Raw genomic sequence first — 16,026 nt, forward strand, 5'->3', positions numbered from 1 at the left:
TTTTAAGAACTCCTAAAAGTTATAAATTGAAGAACCTTTCCTGTAACGATTCAAAGTCCTAGGACTGGAGAGTGGCTTAGAGATTAATGGTGCGGGAGAATTGTCTGTAACATGTCAATCATGTTTTAAATAAAACGCTGATTGGTCAGGCAGAAAGTATAAGCGGGAAAACCAGAAAGGAAGTAGAAATGATGTAATGAGAACAGGAGAACTCTGGGAAGGAAGTTGATTCCTCCCACTCCTGCCCAGACCACCAAAGCAGCAGGATGTGATCTGAACCACTGAAAAAAGGTACTGAGCCACATGGCTAACACAGATCAGAAAAATGGGTTAATCAAGAAGTGAGAGTTAGCCAGTGAGAGGCTAGAGCTAATGGGCCAATCAGCTTTATAACTTACAGAGATCTTTGTGTTATTTCTTTGGGGCTTGCCGGCTGTGGGGTACCAGGGCGGGACAGAAACCCAAACAAGCAGGCCTGGCCCCCTCATGTTACAGAATGGAGCCCACGTGGATAACTACATCCACATAAAGCCTGAGAAATCTTTAAAAAAAAAAAAAGACTAGAGTAAAACATTTGGGTTTTCAGCCATACCAGGAAAACAAGCAAGCCAGCCCTTCATGTTATAGATTGACAGCCCTTACTGCTCTGTTGGGAACTGGAATCCACCTACCAGTGCCACATCAGGAGGCTCATAATGCTGTAACTTCAACTCCAAGGCACTCAATGCACTCTCTGGCCTCCATGGACACCTGCACACGTGTGTGCATTGGTGCAAATACTCCTAGAGATATACGGGCACATAAGTAATAAAGAAAACAAATTCTAAAAGCAATCAAAAAATCAAACTCCTGTTAAAAAAAGAAATACATGAGATCTAATTGAATTGTTGTAAACCTGTACTTGCTAAAGTATACAATGTTACTTGTTTTGTCATAAGACCAAATTCATGACAAGAAAACAGTTATTACCCCCAAAGTTTCTTCCCACCCATTTTTACTGCCTCTATCCCTCCCACCAAAGGGTAAATGCTGCTGTTTCTGTTGTCACTGTAGACCTGGAAATCTCTAGAGTTTTGTGTGTCTCCGTTGCTCAGTGCAACCAGTTTCTCCAATCCTCCCAGCCAGCTAACTTAATAACATGTTTTGGGATCAGTCTTACATGTGGCTGCTTCCCACAGTGTCCCATTGTGTGGACACACCATAGTTCCTCTGCCTATTCACCTCATCATGGACATTCAGGCTGTAGCATTTTGGACCACAACAGACAGAGCTACTGTGGCATCTGTGCATGGGGCTTCTGTGGACAAGTACCTTTTTACTCCTCCGGACAAATGCTTTGGAGTGCAGTGTGTGGATCATACACTCAGAGAAGGCTAACTTTAAAAACAAATGTCAACAACATGTTTTCTTAAGTACTTGCAGCCTTTTGTAGCCCCCCAAGACAACTCATAAATCAGATTTCATCCAAACTTTAAACTTATGCTCCCAAAACATCATTAATAAAAAGAAAAGTCACAGCAACTCAGGAGATGGCTCAGTCAATAAAGCGCTGGTCACACAAGCATGAGGTCCTGGGTTGGGATCCCCAATACCTATGTAAAAAGCCAGGCACAACTGCATCCAGTCGCATTCCTATTGCTGGGGAGGCAGAAAGTGGAAAATCCCTGCAGCTTGCTGACTGAATCCAGCTGATCTCAAGAGCTCCAGGTTCAGCGAAAAACCCTGCTCAGAAAAGTGTGAAGTGACTGAGGAACATACCTGACATCCATCAGTGGCCTGCACGTGTGTGTGTTTGTTCATGTGTATGCATGCATGTACACAGAGAGAGAGAGAGAGAGAAATAGAGAGAAGTAGAGAGAAATAGAGAGAAAAACATAAGATTCGGAGACTATTAGAGACTGTGAGCTAAAGTTTCTTCTAGGACTTACAGTACAAGACCATCTAACAGGACTGTGGAGACAAAGATGACTCACTTGCAGAGGCAGTGCCTGTCACAGAGAGGGATACAAATCTAAACCAAAGTATGACCTGGGTCACAATAAATCCTAACCTTATCCCGAGCTCCTCAAAGATCCATTTCCTCAGGGGTAGGGATATGGGTTCTAGAACATTATGAATATATCCCCAGAGGTTTATTTTTCTCCAGCTCCATCCAGAGTTGGGTCCAGGTAAGCAGCCTACAATATGAACCGAACAGGATTATTTGTTATGGGTTAGTCAAGATGTGAGTAAGAGGCTGAAACTAATGGGCCAGGCAGTGTTTAAAAGAATACAGTTTCCATGTAATTATTTCGGGTAAAGCTAGCCAGTGGCCGGGAGCCAGGCGGTGAGAAGCTGGCCCGCAGCTCCTCACTACACCAAGTGCTCTGATTAGTCTCCTATTCAACGCTCTCCCCTTAACAAGACTTCCTTCCTCTCCCCACCTCGCCTCCTTAGCAAATGGCATCCGTGGATGCTACAGCAGTCTCAGAGCCCTCGCCATCTATAATCTTCCACCTCCCCCCCACTGACTTTTTTCTTTTTATGTCTCCTTCCTGGACATTACTTATTCTTCACTCTTAAATATTTGCTTCTGTAAAAAAACAAATGAACGCCGGGTACAGATTTATAAAGAACGTTCCTGGAGAGGCGGCGGATTAATTATTCAGCATCCTCTCCCTTTGTAACTATTTATTGTCTCATATGCATTTATATGGCACCTATCACTGCGATCTCCCTCCATGCCAGAGACATAATTCCCAGGGACTGACTACTTGTCTTGAGATGCATATGTACTTTTTTTATTCCTGACCGTACCGGCACGTGCCATTGTTGGGTGTGTTCATGTTTTTAAATGTGAAAAATAATCAAATATAACTCGAAAGAGATTGTACAGTAATTCAAGGGGATATTAAACCACCAGGAAGTTAGTCGACAAATAAATAGGCGTTTGTGGCTGTCAGGGTGAGCGATGGGAGCAGGCTGGCAGCGGGGGAGGAGGGGCAAAAGCAAGGCACAAAGAACAGGGTGAAGCCTCTGCCTTTTACTGCTGAGCTGGTTGTGCTGGGAGAAGGGGGATTCTGGAGGACCAAGCGTAGGAGACCTGACACCACTAGATTCTACATGAGGTAGCCAGACATGGGGAAGAGCAACCTAAGATGAAAAGCAGTGGGCTGGGCGGAGGTTAAAAGTCCTGTGTGCTGACCTTTGATGTCATATTCAAGGGTGCTCTACTGGGACACTAGCTTCACTTACACCTCTATGACCTGCCTGGCATGCGTCACTTCCCTTATGTACCTCAGCTCTGCTCATGTCACTAAAATACCCTGTGGGAAAAAAACCAATCTGATTGGCCCATTTTACAGATGAGAGAACAGGGTTATACAACTTCCGGGTGCCCTCCCTGACACCACTCTGAACGACTCCACCTCACCCCTGCGCAACAAACAGAGGTGCAAGGGACAGTCCCTGCCTTCCTCGAGCTTTCCAGGCATGGGTGTGGATTCTGGAGAGCCAATCTGCCAGAATTTTGAACCTTATTAGGCTTTCGGGGACTGGAGAGCACACAGCTGTGGCAATGAAGGAATGAGGAGTGAGGCTTGCCTCCTCCCACCCCCAGGGACCGCTCACGGGAGTGCAGAGGTGGAGCTCCAGAAAGGCAGAATTAGGAAGGGCGTGGGAGAACTGCCCTGAGAGACGGAGGGGAAAGATCTGGGCCCATGGTTTTCCCCATACTACCCAAGAGGGATGGCAACTGGACTAGGAATTTGGCATTTTGCCATGGGCCACCATTATCCCATGGCATCACCTGAGCGCCCTTATCCCAACGTGGCTCCAGGCATCACCTGAGCGCCCTTATCCCATGGTGGCTGCAGGCATCACCTGAGTACCATTATCCCATGGTAGTTCCAGGCATCACTTGAGCACCGTTATCCCATTTGTTGAATGTTGCTGAGCATCAACCATGTGCCAGGTAATACCCCAGAGGGCAAAAGATAGCTGAGACTTAGCTGGAACTCAGATCACAGGCTCACTAAGAGGTAATACGTTCATAAATTGCACACCGAACTATTCTAGTCATAATAAAATCATGCTGTACATTGATGATGAGTATCTATTAGAAAAGGGGAGGGCTAGCTGGATCTGGGTCATTACAGTAGGAAATTTATATGTATATAACCCGTTACTCATGAATATTAATGCATTTAATGAGGGTAAAACATATTACTTAAAACAAAGCACTCGCTCCAGCTGCTGCTGGGTTTCTTCATTACTCTTTCCTCTGCAGATACTGTCCACACTTTACCTGTATGTCCAGGGTCTGCACATAGTTCGAGTCCATCTGTGGCCAAACTAGCTTAGCCCTTAGTTGGCAGAGACTGCAGCGGTAATTAAATTGCATGGTGATCTAAGAGCCTGTGAGTTCACATTTAGGCCCATGGCTTGTATTAATAATACCTGGTTAATGGTGTGAAAAGAACTTTCCCTTGTGCATTTTCAGACTACCGTAAGAAAGCGTCGCTTTGATACACAGTCATGACTTCCTGCTTTTGGAACTCTAGTCACCACATGCTCATAAAGTCCTGTCTCCTGAGCGTGCCCAACGAAAGCTCAGAACAGTTCAAACATGAACAGCTGAGGTCAACTTTATTTCGGTGATATTCACAAAGATAAGAATCCTTAAGTTAGCTGAGTAAAAGATTATTGAATAAGCTTGGTAACTGCAGTCAACGCAAAAGTTGAGTGTAGCGGACATTACCCTCATTATCTTTTAAATCACCCTTAAAATATGATATATGTAAATAAACCAACTCAAAACACACCCAACCAAACCATTTCCTTTCTTCCAACACTGACCAAAAACAAAATTCTTTTAAAAAAATTGCACATAAGCTGATGTTGGGGTTTCTTTGGGATTATATCATAGAGAAACAGCGTACGTTCAGTACACAGTCATGTTGATATTCAGGTCACACTCAGCCCAGTGAGAAGCTGTAGACAAGAGGCCAGAGAAGCCTAGCAAGGCAGGTGGCAACTCCCTGTGGAGCCTGGCTCCAGATATCGGAGTCAGTATGTCCCTGGCTCCCACTGCACTCTGGTTAAAGTCACATATGCTTAACCAACACCAAAGCGGTCCGGGGCCATGTGACGGCAGTTCTTACGTCTGCGGGCAGGAGAGCAGCTTCTACAGGAAAAGACTGGCTATCGGGAACACTGGAAACTCTGTAGATGATTTCCTCCCCCAGGTGCAGGTGCCCAGCCTGGTCTCGATGTGTCGGAGTAGAAGGGAGACTTGGCTTTCCCTTTGAGAAGAGCTGGCATGATGCATGCCTGGGACTGTGACCTTATTTCCACTCCAGTATTGATTGCACTGTGCTCGGAACCGACAGTCTGCTTGGGGAAACTTTGTTCTCCCAACTGTAACAAAGTTTAATTACCGCGTTCCTGCTGTGGGGAAAGATCTTATTCTAGAAACATCCCTCACAGACCCATCAGTCATCTTGCTCATTGACCAATGGTTTTGCCACAGGGCAGGAGATTTTTTTTTAAAAAAAATCTGTCCTCAGAAGAAAGCTTGTAGATTGTTGCCACGACAACTTTGGAAAGGACGTGGCGACCCAAAGAGGGGGAGTAAGGTCTGGTGTGAGAGAGAGGAAGAAGAGGGCAGAGCAGGTCTGTCCCTAATGGTCCTCATTCGACAAGGCTGAGACCTCCGCCATCTTGCCTTCCTGGAGTCTCTGAAGCAGCATTGCCCTAAGTGGCATGGCCAGTTCAGGTCTTGCAGTCACCAAGAACCTAGTCATGGGCCACGCCTGTAGTGAATGTGTGCACACACGAAGAGCATCTTGTCTGTTTCCCCAGAAGGAATCTCCATGCATGAATTAAGTATGTGAGAAATGAACTGGAGGCTGGGCAGAACAGCACATGACTGTAATCTTAGTCCTTTGGCTATCATGTTTTCCAAACCAGCCTGGGCTATGTAAGAAGAGCCATCTCCAATTTTTCCGCAACTCGCCTCCAGGAGAGGGTAAAACTGACTACATCTCGGGTAGTTATGATACCCTGGGCTGTCCCTAGAGCCTAGATTTCCCACATTCCCTTCAGCTGGTGTCTGCTCAGGGACCACCCATGGGAGACAGTATCGGTTCCTTGTCACTGTCAGCTTAAATGCCTATTTAATTTTAATGTCTATTGTAGAAGAGAGGTCAGAACTGTGGGCAGAGCACAGTTGAGTGATACCTCTGTTCCATGCGACATTATTGATGTCATACAGGGAGAAACAGTTGAGTCTCATGTACGCTACACTGTGCAAGATGGTCACATGTCTGATACTCTGCCAGGGACAGCCAAGAAGCTGTATTGCCCAGTCTCCAAGGAATTACTCCAGTTTTATACTCTGGCTTTTATGTAGCAATTCTGGACTCCAAGAGAGCAGGACACAAGTCACTAGTCCCCTTTAATGGCCAAACCCATAACCAGTGTGTTTTCTCAATGCTATATCCGAATACATGGCAAGAAGCAAGTTGAAGGTGGGAGGGTTTTTTTTTTTTTTTTGACCCATTGTTTAATAGGACACAGTCACTGTGCTTGGGAAAGAGAGGTAGTGCAAACAGGAAGTGACTGGTCACTTGTGTGCCCAATCAGGAAGTAGGGAGAGAGGAATGCTGGGCCTCTGTTCACGTTCTTCTTGGTCCTTCCTCAGTCCAGGATCCTAGCCTACGGGATGGTGCTGCCCACAGTCAGGGAAGGACTCCCCCGCTTAGTTAAAGGGCTCTGAATACACCCTCAAACATACTCTCAACAGTGTGTCTCTAAATCCACTTAGTGGTTGATGAAAATGTCACAGGCGGCCACACACTATGTCACTGTAATCTATGGTCCAAGGCAGCCACAGCAGCCCAGATTCCAGAGGGGCAGAGACTTAACCTTGGAGTCTGTAGCACCATGGAGTCTTGATCGTGAGTTGGAAGCTGGGAAGTAGGACAAAGAAGAGCTCCTTTCCTCTCGTGTCTGCCTGGAGTGGCAGATAAGGACAGTACAGGTGTCCCTTAGCTCCAGTGCACTCTGGAATAGACACGACCACAGCTTCATTGGGGCCACCCTTATATCCAATTTGGTAAAAAATCACTGGGTGATGCCGAGGTTCTGAGAAGTTCCCATAGAAGCAAGTCACTTCCATCCAATGCTGAGTTACCCACCCCACCCCATTCACCCACACCCACCTCCTACCTAGCACACTGTTGGGATACATACTATTCTCTGAGCACAGCCACTCGCAAGTGACCACTCTGTCCTCTGCCTGCTGCCCCACCTGGAAAGTGTGAGGTCTAAGGCTGCCTAAGCCTCCAGCCCCTCGGCACCCTGTGTTTCTATTTTCCACTGGAGGTCTTCCCAACTCTCTCGGTCCACTGGGAAACTCAAGAGCTTCCCCTTGTCTTTCTATCTCATTCCCTCTTCTCATTGATCCCCATTTCTCAGGAAAGGTGATAGGTACCATTTCCACCTTCCCATGCCTGTACTTAAGTTTTGGTTTTTGTTTGTTTGTTTGTTTGTTTTGTTTTTGTCTTGGCTTCACATCCTTCCCCATTTCTGGGTTCTGAGGCTTTTGAAAACAAAAGCCAGTCACACTTGCTGGTGTTTGTGCATTCTGCCTGTCAGATTCCCTGCCTGGGATACTCTGTGTTTTGAACTGGCCCAACTGAAAAGGGGAAGTAAAGATAGGGAAAAGACTATCTTAATAGGAGTCAGGGTCCAAGAGCAATGACAAACAACAATGGGTTTTTTTTTTATGATGGGGCTGTGCACATAAGTAGGGTAAAGGTTTAGAGACATGGGCAGAGAGGATAGGTTGCTGTAACCAGGAAGCCACAGCTGTCCTGAGACTGAAGGTCATAGCCCAGCGCGTCATACTGCTGAAGGCCAGGGCTGCCCAGCAAGTCCTGAGGCCTCAGTGGAATACTGTTCTTTAGTACCAGATTCTAACGAGGAGTGAGCCAGATAGCACATTTCCTACCAGGTCTTGGCAGGGATTCCCAGAGACTACATCCCCTTAGAATTCTAGAGGTCATGGGAGCTGAGAGACTTGGAAGTTTCTCAGAACTCTGAAGAGCTGGTGGGAGTGGAGAAGAAAGTTGAAGCTGAAGATTCCAAAGCCTGACAAGAAGCATACAGGATCCAAAGCAGGACAAAGGTGTGGGCAGGCAGAGGGGGACACAAGGGGGATGCGAGGGAGAAGGCAGGACCTGGGTCTTGATGTGAGCACCCAGTGTGTTTCCTGGGGGAACGAGAGGGACAGAGAACTGTCAAGAAGCAAAACACATCTGAAATCCTGCTTTACAGAGAGAAGGGCCATGGGACTTTCTGGAGAAGTCTCTCCTCTCTTTCCCCCACTTCCTATAGCAAGATGTCTCCTAAAAGCTTACGGTTTTGAAATTTCAAAACTTTATCAAGGTAAGGGCAGCAAGGACCAACAATTCAGGGAACGTTTGCCTTTTATTCATAACTGGCTGTGAACAAGACATCCAGCCTTTCCTGTCCTCTGTTCAGAACTGTGATCTTGAGAGAAACATTGTCCTGTCATAATTGCTTCCATTTTCTCACTTACTGGCCCATCTCCCTGACCTACCAAGGACTGTTTACTTGACCCCTCAGGGCTCCCAAGTTTAAATGATCAGAGTCTCTCTCTCTCTCTCTCTCTCTCTCTCTCTCTCTCTCTCTCTCTCTCTCTCTCTCTCTCTCTCTCTCTCTCCTTGTGCTGGGTTCATTCATTCTTCACCACAAGTCACAGGAGTGGTTACAAAGAAATGTGCTTATCTCAAGATGTCTCTGTCCTCACAAAGCTGTGGCCCCTCTGCTGTGAGGAAATACTGGCTTCAGTGAGCTCGGAAAGTCAGTGTGTGTCGTGGAGACAGATAAACACAGCCTTTGGAATTCCGGACACTGTTCAAAACCGTGGGCTCTAACACCATGTTTCCGAAATTCGATCATGTTTCTCATTGATTTCCATCCTGAAATTGGAAGTCTTTGCCCTCAAGACATAATAAAAGTCATATGGAGGAAAATGGAAAAGCCCCCACCCCCTTAATATTTAAAGGAGAATGATTTTTATACAAAATACTCATTTGTCTGCTTAAAAGAAATTACATTGTGGTGCCAGTTGGGGTTGAGACCATAACACTTTGATTTATGGCTTCTGGAAGGAAAGGCCCAGCTAATGAGATTCTCCTCAGCCTGGACTAGCTGGGTGGCAGCTAAAGACCTCAGGCAAGGGGAACAGGTTACTAGTGCTGGCTCCTGTCCCTGCTCTAGTGCTATTATTCTACACGGACCCAGATTTTAGACCCTCTTTGGTGTCTGACTACAGATGAGAGGCACCAAGGAAATCGGGGAGAGACAGGAGAGGGGATTCCTCCTCATGTGGTCCTTAGGAACCCACCACGGTGTAGCTCCATGCTCTTTATCAGTCTTCCACCCCACCCCACAGCTCCCTGTCTTCACCATGAGCAGAGGGTGTGCTGACTCCACCTTTGCTTGATGTCCTAGACACAGAGCCAGCACAGCCAGTGATGCACAAGGGATATGCACTTAGCAAAAGAACCAAGTGAAAGCCACACAGAGACTTCTTAGAGCCAGGTCCAAAGGAGGGTTCCCACGGCAACTAGGAGGTAGAGAAAAGAGAGGACCCAATGCTGGACATAATGTAGTTGGCTTTCAGGGTGGAGATCAGCTAAGGCTAGAGTCACACATGTGAGACATGTGGGAGTCACCTATATGAAGCACACTGTGAGCTACATATGAGTCTTGTGTGTGATGTGTGGTTGCACTTAAGTATGCTACATGTTCATGAACACAGGAACACATGAGTATTTATTCACACATGCACACAGACTCAGGTAACCTACAATGTCACATCTATCATAACTTCCTGTCTGTCCTAAGCCAAGGATGTCTGCCTTCCTGCTCTCCCCCACCCCAAATGTAAATAAGGAGATACCAGCTAGCATCAAGGTTCTTGGAACTGGAGAATCATGAATACGCAGCCATCCATGGTTTCTTGAGATATGTATGAGTAGAGAAGTCTTAGACTACATATCATGCAGTTGAATATAGGAATCTCCTCATCAGGATCCTCCCTAACTGAAGACATTCCTGAGCTTTTAGATAAGACCCCAAAGTCTAGTCAGGAGAAGACTCAACTCTACCATCAAATGACAACAACCACCGCTGAGCAAACACAGATTATGGGTCAGATGTCATGGCCCTGACACAAGTGTGCTAGAAGAGTCACTTCTATTTTTTTATAATTAAACTTGACTTCTTTCCTGAGCCTCTATCCTGTGGACATTTTAATCTAGAATACTTTGGATAAACCAAGCAGAAATTTTGTGATTTGCTCAGTGCTTTCTTTCCATGCTTTTCTCCCAGAGAATTTGCTGGTGTCCTGGCATTGGCACCTATTGGAAGATGCAGCCCTGTACACCAGTGTCAGAATTGGAGCATCGCTTCCTCCATCCCCCTCTGTGTTTAATAGCAAGGCCTTTTCAGAACTGGATGCTCTCTCTGACCCCTTCCCAGAAGATCCTCAGCTGCCAGAGGAATCTCCTCTCCAATACAGGTGATAGGACCACCTCCTTTCATCATAGAACCCCCTGAGCAAGGAGAGAGACAGGAGAATTATCACTAGTAAGCTGCACAGGAGAGAGGATTTGGTATGCACATCCTGAATTCCAAAGGCCAAGGGAGGGTTCCATTGTCCCAAGGCCACGTATGTGAGCCTTACGGTAGCCCTAGGGAAAGCAGGTCCAGAAACATACTCCAGCATGCCTCTCTCGCTCCTCTTTTGTCCAGACTCCCTCTTCCTCAGCCTTCAAAGAAGGGGAGCCTGTCACATGTGTCCTCAACTGCTCTCAGAAGCTCTGGTTAAGACATGTGCCTTACAAGTTGAGCAGTTCAGAAACTTGGTTTGGAAAACCAAGAACATGGGTTGCAAGGTCCATTCTGAAGTGCAGAATCTGGGTCTCGATCAGTGTTCTTTCCTCTTCTTGGGGTTTGTCCTAATAATCTTGTCCTCCCCTGAAGTGCTGTCACTACTGCAGGCCCCAGAAAGGTCAAAGGAAGAGAAAACACCAAGCAAAGGCACTCTGGTGAACTTCCCAATGTCATCCTGCCTCATCCTGTCTGAGCCTTGGAAAACCATGCCAGCAGGATGCTGCCAACCACACTCTCCAGAAGGACATGTAAATCTAGAAGCCACACAGACACTAGTAGAACAAGATTGAACCCTGCAATAATTGATTTTTAGATCTCAGCCTTTAGGTTGGTGTGGTGACAGCTCACATTTGTAGTGCCAGCACTCAGAAGGTCAAGGCCAGAGGATTACTATGAGTTCAAGGCCTGCCTGGGCCTCTATCTCAACAGCAACAACAACAACAACAACAACAACAACAAAATTTTAGTCTTTAAACCACCTCCTTGGATCACTGTAACTTGAACTTGTCAGGGTCACGTGGACAGATTATCCTCCCACCACATTGACCAAGGGGAAGAATGAAGCTGAGCAATGTTGACATCAGGACTTACCCCGACCCCTCCCGCCTCCCACTGGACACCATCTCACATGTCTGTACACTATGCAGCCATTGGGAGGGGTCTTAGCCCATCTCTAGGGTTTCTCCTTCAGAAGGCAAGGCATTGAGGAAATTCTCAGCATTAGCAGACTGTGAAGGACTTTCCAACTCCCACATGATGCTGGACTTCCTCCTTGGGAAATGTGACGACACCGTCACCTGGCTTCAGGTCATCTTCTAAGTCAGCTCCTTTCCCAACTGTTCCCAGCGGTGGTGAACGTCTCCACCGAGATCCTGGTACCCAAGCTCCAAGAGTCCTCTTGATGTTGCTCCTTGCTTCACGCACACCCAGCCAGTTGAAATGGCTAGTCTGCCTTTCAAGAGTCTGTGACAACCCTCCAATCAGCTCCTTCCCACCTGCCCAGGTCCCGTTGCTGTCACTGTCACAGCTGCCCAGGTCACTGAGCTGATTAGTTCTTGTTCTTCTCTATCCTGTCTCCACACCCTTCTTATCCCTTTCTCGTCTCTCCTCCAGCCCTGTCTATGTCTTTTCCAGAGACATCAGGGTTGGAGTCAAGCCTCTTGCACTACTCTGGTCCAGGACCTAGCCACCCCCTAGCACTGTTTTATTCAGAAGCTTTTGGCACGCAACTCATATGATGAAGAAAAGTAAAGCAGTGGCCAGAGAATGGGAGCGTGTGAGCTTCCTAGACAGGGGGGTCTTTCTGAGGGATGTCACTTTAGCAGTGGCCAGAGAATGGGAGTGTGTGAGCATCCTAGACAGGGGGTCTTTCTGAGGGATGTCACTTTAGCGGTGGCCAGAGAATGGGAGCATGTGAGCATCCTAGACAGGGGGGTCTTTCTGAGGGATGTCACTTTAGCAGTGGCCAGAGAATGGGAGCATGTGAGCATCCTAGACAGGGGGGTCTTTCTGAGGGATGTCACTTTAGCAGTGGCCAGAGAATGGGAGCGTGTGAGCATCCTAGACAGGGGGGTCTTTCTGAGGGATGTCACTTTAGCAGTGGCCAGAACACATGGCACATCCTCAGTAACATTTCCTTAACTCATTCACTTCCATAGTCTTATCAGAACCGCTGTAATGAAATACATGAGGCAAGTCACTTACAAAGATAGACGGGGCTTTGGGCTTGCGGCTTTACACTTCCCGATCCTAAGTTAGGCGGTCCTTGCACTGGGGACCTCTGGCTGGGGCCACACATTACACGGAGGAAGTGACAGAACAAACCACTCAAGCCAGGAAGCAATGAGGAAGAGAACGATCAGAGTTGAGGAAGATTCTGATTCCGCAGCCACAGCTCACTTCAAGGGCACATCTCCAATGACTTAAGGACCTCCCATTCAATCCCACCTCTCAAAAGCTTCCCTACTTCTCAGTAATGCCACCCCAGGGACAAGCAATGATACACGGGACATCTGTGGACATTCATCCACCAATAGCGTTGAAACTCTCACTAAGAGGAATTGGGGACCATTTCCTAGAAATCTTTCCCTATAGTTTCTGGTCTTGGGCACATGGCTTGAGAGAGCAAGCATGTTTTTAAATTATCCTATGCAGCAAAGGGAACAGAAGCCTCATGCCCCAGAAGCCTTTTCTACAAAAGGTCCTGGACTCAGATAATAAAATGGCACTTTCATTCTCATTAATGGGCAATTGATTTAAGGACCAGACCCAGTGGGTTATTGATCAGTGTTAATCATTAGAAAATGCCAAGTTAATGAATCTAGCTGCCAGGAGACGCCAGTGGGACTTGGGGAGAGCCAGTTAGACACATAACCTTGCCCGCTTCCAGTTATGCAGAAATCTGGATTTTTCTCGGGGAGGCAGGGTTCAGGTAGGAACAGGCTGAGCAGGGCCAGACAAGTCCTAAGCCTTTGAGGTATGCCTCAGATTCTCCTACAAGACTATTGCTACCTCATTTCTCAATCTAAATTTCATTTGAAAGTATCTTTCTATTTACAGTAAAACTGCAGGCTCTCGTGCCCTGCCTAGGTTAGCCCTGCCACAGCAATGGATTAATGCTATGCTAGTATTATTAACTAACGTTTAGATCTAATTTATAACACCTTCATTTTTACCTTTTGTCCTTTCTCTACTTCAGTCAGTGGTCCAGCCTTAGGCTTCTCCTGGATGAGTTTCTTTGCCCTTTCTTCATTTTTGCGACCTTGACAGTTTTCTCTTTTTCTTTTTCGTGTGTAAGGATGTTTTGCCTTCATGTGTGTGTGCTTGTGCACCAAATATGTGCCTGGTATCCACAGAAGCCAGAAGAAGGCATCAGATCCCCCTGGGGATTGGAGTTACAGAGGGTTGTGAACTGACCTATCAGTGCTGGGAGTTAAACCCGGATCCCCTGGAAGAGCAGCCAGTACTTTTAACCACTGAGCTAATCTCTCCACTCCTGACCTTGACAGTTTTAAGAAGGCATTCTGTGTAGATATTTGGCTTTGGTTGTTCGTTTGTCTCAAAGTACATTTCTTGATTTCTTGAGGCATCCATGAATATGTTTTGTTTGTTTGTTTAGTTTAGTTTGGTTTGGTTTGCTTTTTCGAGACAGGGTTTCTCTGTAGCATTGGAACTTGTCCTGGAACTAGCTTTTGTAAACCAGGCTGACCTCGAACCCACAGAGATCCACCTGCCTCTGCCTCCCAAGTGCTGGGATTAAAGACATGCGCCACCAATGCCTGATGCTGAATATGTTTTTAAAAAGCATATATCACTGTATACATTAATGGGATTCACACTAATGTTTCAACATATACTAGAGCATAAGGTCAAATCTACCCTCTCTCTATCTGCCTTCTAACTCCCTTACACTTTTCCCAACCTCTTGTCCCTCCTAGTCTACAACCAACTTCTGGGTTTTAGCTACATATGCTAGACAGAGAGATACAGACATCATACACAGACAGATACAGACCTGATATACAGACACATACTGACATTATACATAGACAGATACGGACACCATACACAGATACCAGACATTATACATAGGCAGATACATACATCATACATGGACAGATACAGACATTATACATGGGCAGATACAGACATCATGTACATACATATACAGAGATCATACATACAGACATAATACACAGATAGATACAAACATCATACACAGATAGATACAGACATCATCCACAGACAGATACAGACCTCATATAAAGACACATACAGACATTATACATAGACAGATACAGACATCATACACAGATATAGACATTATACCCAGATAGACACAGACATCATATACAGGCATCATATACATACATATACAGAGAACATATATAGATACAAACATACAGACATCATACACAGATAGATACAGACCATGCACAGACAGATAAAGACATCATATAGAGACAGACGTAGAGATCATACAAGGATACAGACATTATTCCCAGACAGACACAGGCACCATATACAGGCAAGAATATATGATCTTTGTTTTGGGGGGTCTGTGTGATTTCACTTAACACGATGTCCTCTAATTCCATTGATATTGTTGCAAATGCCAATTTTTAATGGCTGACGAGTAGCCCAGCATGTGTGTGTGCATGCATATGAGTGTGTGTGTGTGTGAGAAACATCTTTATTCTCTCTCACACACACACACACATTCATTTCTGAGTCTCTAGAATGATCACATATTGTGAACAACCCTGCAATAAACATGCACATGCCAGGAATTCTCTGCTATGCTACTTCATTTCCTTGGTGGTTGTACCCAGGAGGAATTCTGTAGATGGTTTGCAGAACGTCTCTCCACTGAGTTTTCTCTGAAATACCCATCTTGATTAATCTGAGATTTGGGAAGGAAGAACACAGAGGCAAAATGCCATTCATCCCACACTGTTTGCCAGGCGCACAGTCTTGATATTGACTCCCCTCTGCTGACGGTGACCTTGGACCCTGGTGAGGTAATATGTTCCAGTCAGTCTCCAAGGAAGTCATTCTACACAGCTCACAGGGCAGGAGTGAGGCTTCATTACCCACCTCACTGAGGGCAGAGTATCTACCTAAGTTTCTGGATTTCTGTTTGATGGCTTGCCTGTGTTGTTATAGGCTCGTGGATGATTACATTAATACTTAGGGCCATGATATAATACTATTTTACGTTGTTTGAATTATCCCACTGTAGGCTATAGAGAGCTCTTGCAGTTTGAACTTATGTCACTTTGGGTAACCCTGCCACTGAGGGGTGTGTGTGTGTGTGTGTGTGTCTGTCTGTCTGTCTGTCTGTCTGAGCACTTCCTTGCTTTCTTGCACCACACAATGCTCTAGGCGCCTCTTGCAAATTTTCTGCCTAATCCCTGGAGTCAGTCCTTTCTCCAAGGACCCTTTTCTCCTGCATTAATTTCTATCGTGGACTGTCATTTGTTTTGCTTCCTTTATTAAGTAAGAAGCTAAGCCATATTCATTGTGGAAATTTTTTGCAAGTATGTGGAGGAATAAAGA

At 46.0% G+C, this 16,026-nt stretch overlaps 1 protein-coding gene across 5 annotated transcripts in view; it reads left to right on the forward strand.

Annotated features, from left to right (window-relative positions):
* The window catches only part of Kcnip1 (potassium voltage-gated channel interacting protein 1), a 367,510-nt gene that overhangs the window by 284,449 nt on the left and 67,035 nt on the right, over positions 1–16,026 (forward strand). The gene's annotated exons all lie outside the window — the stretch shown is intronic.

This window comes from Arvicola amphibius, chromosome 4 (genome assembly GCF_903992535.2).
Source record: "Arvicola amphibius chromosome 4, mArvAmp1.2, whole genome shotgun sequence".
In the NCBI taxonomy this organism is placed as follows: Eukaryota; Metazoa; Chordata; class Mammalia; order Rodentia; family Cricetidae; genus Arvicola; species Arvicola amphibius.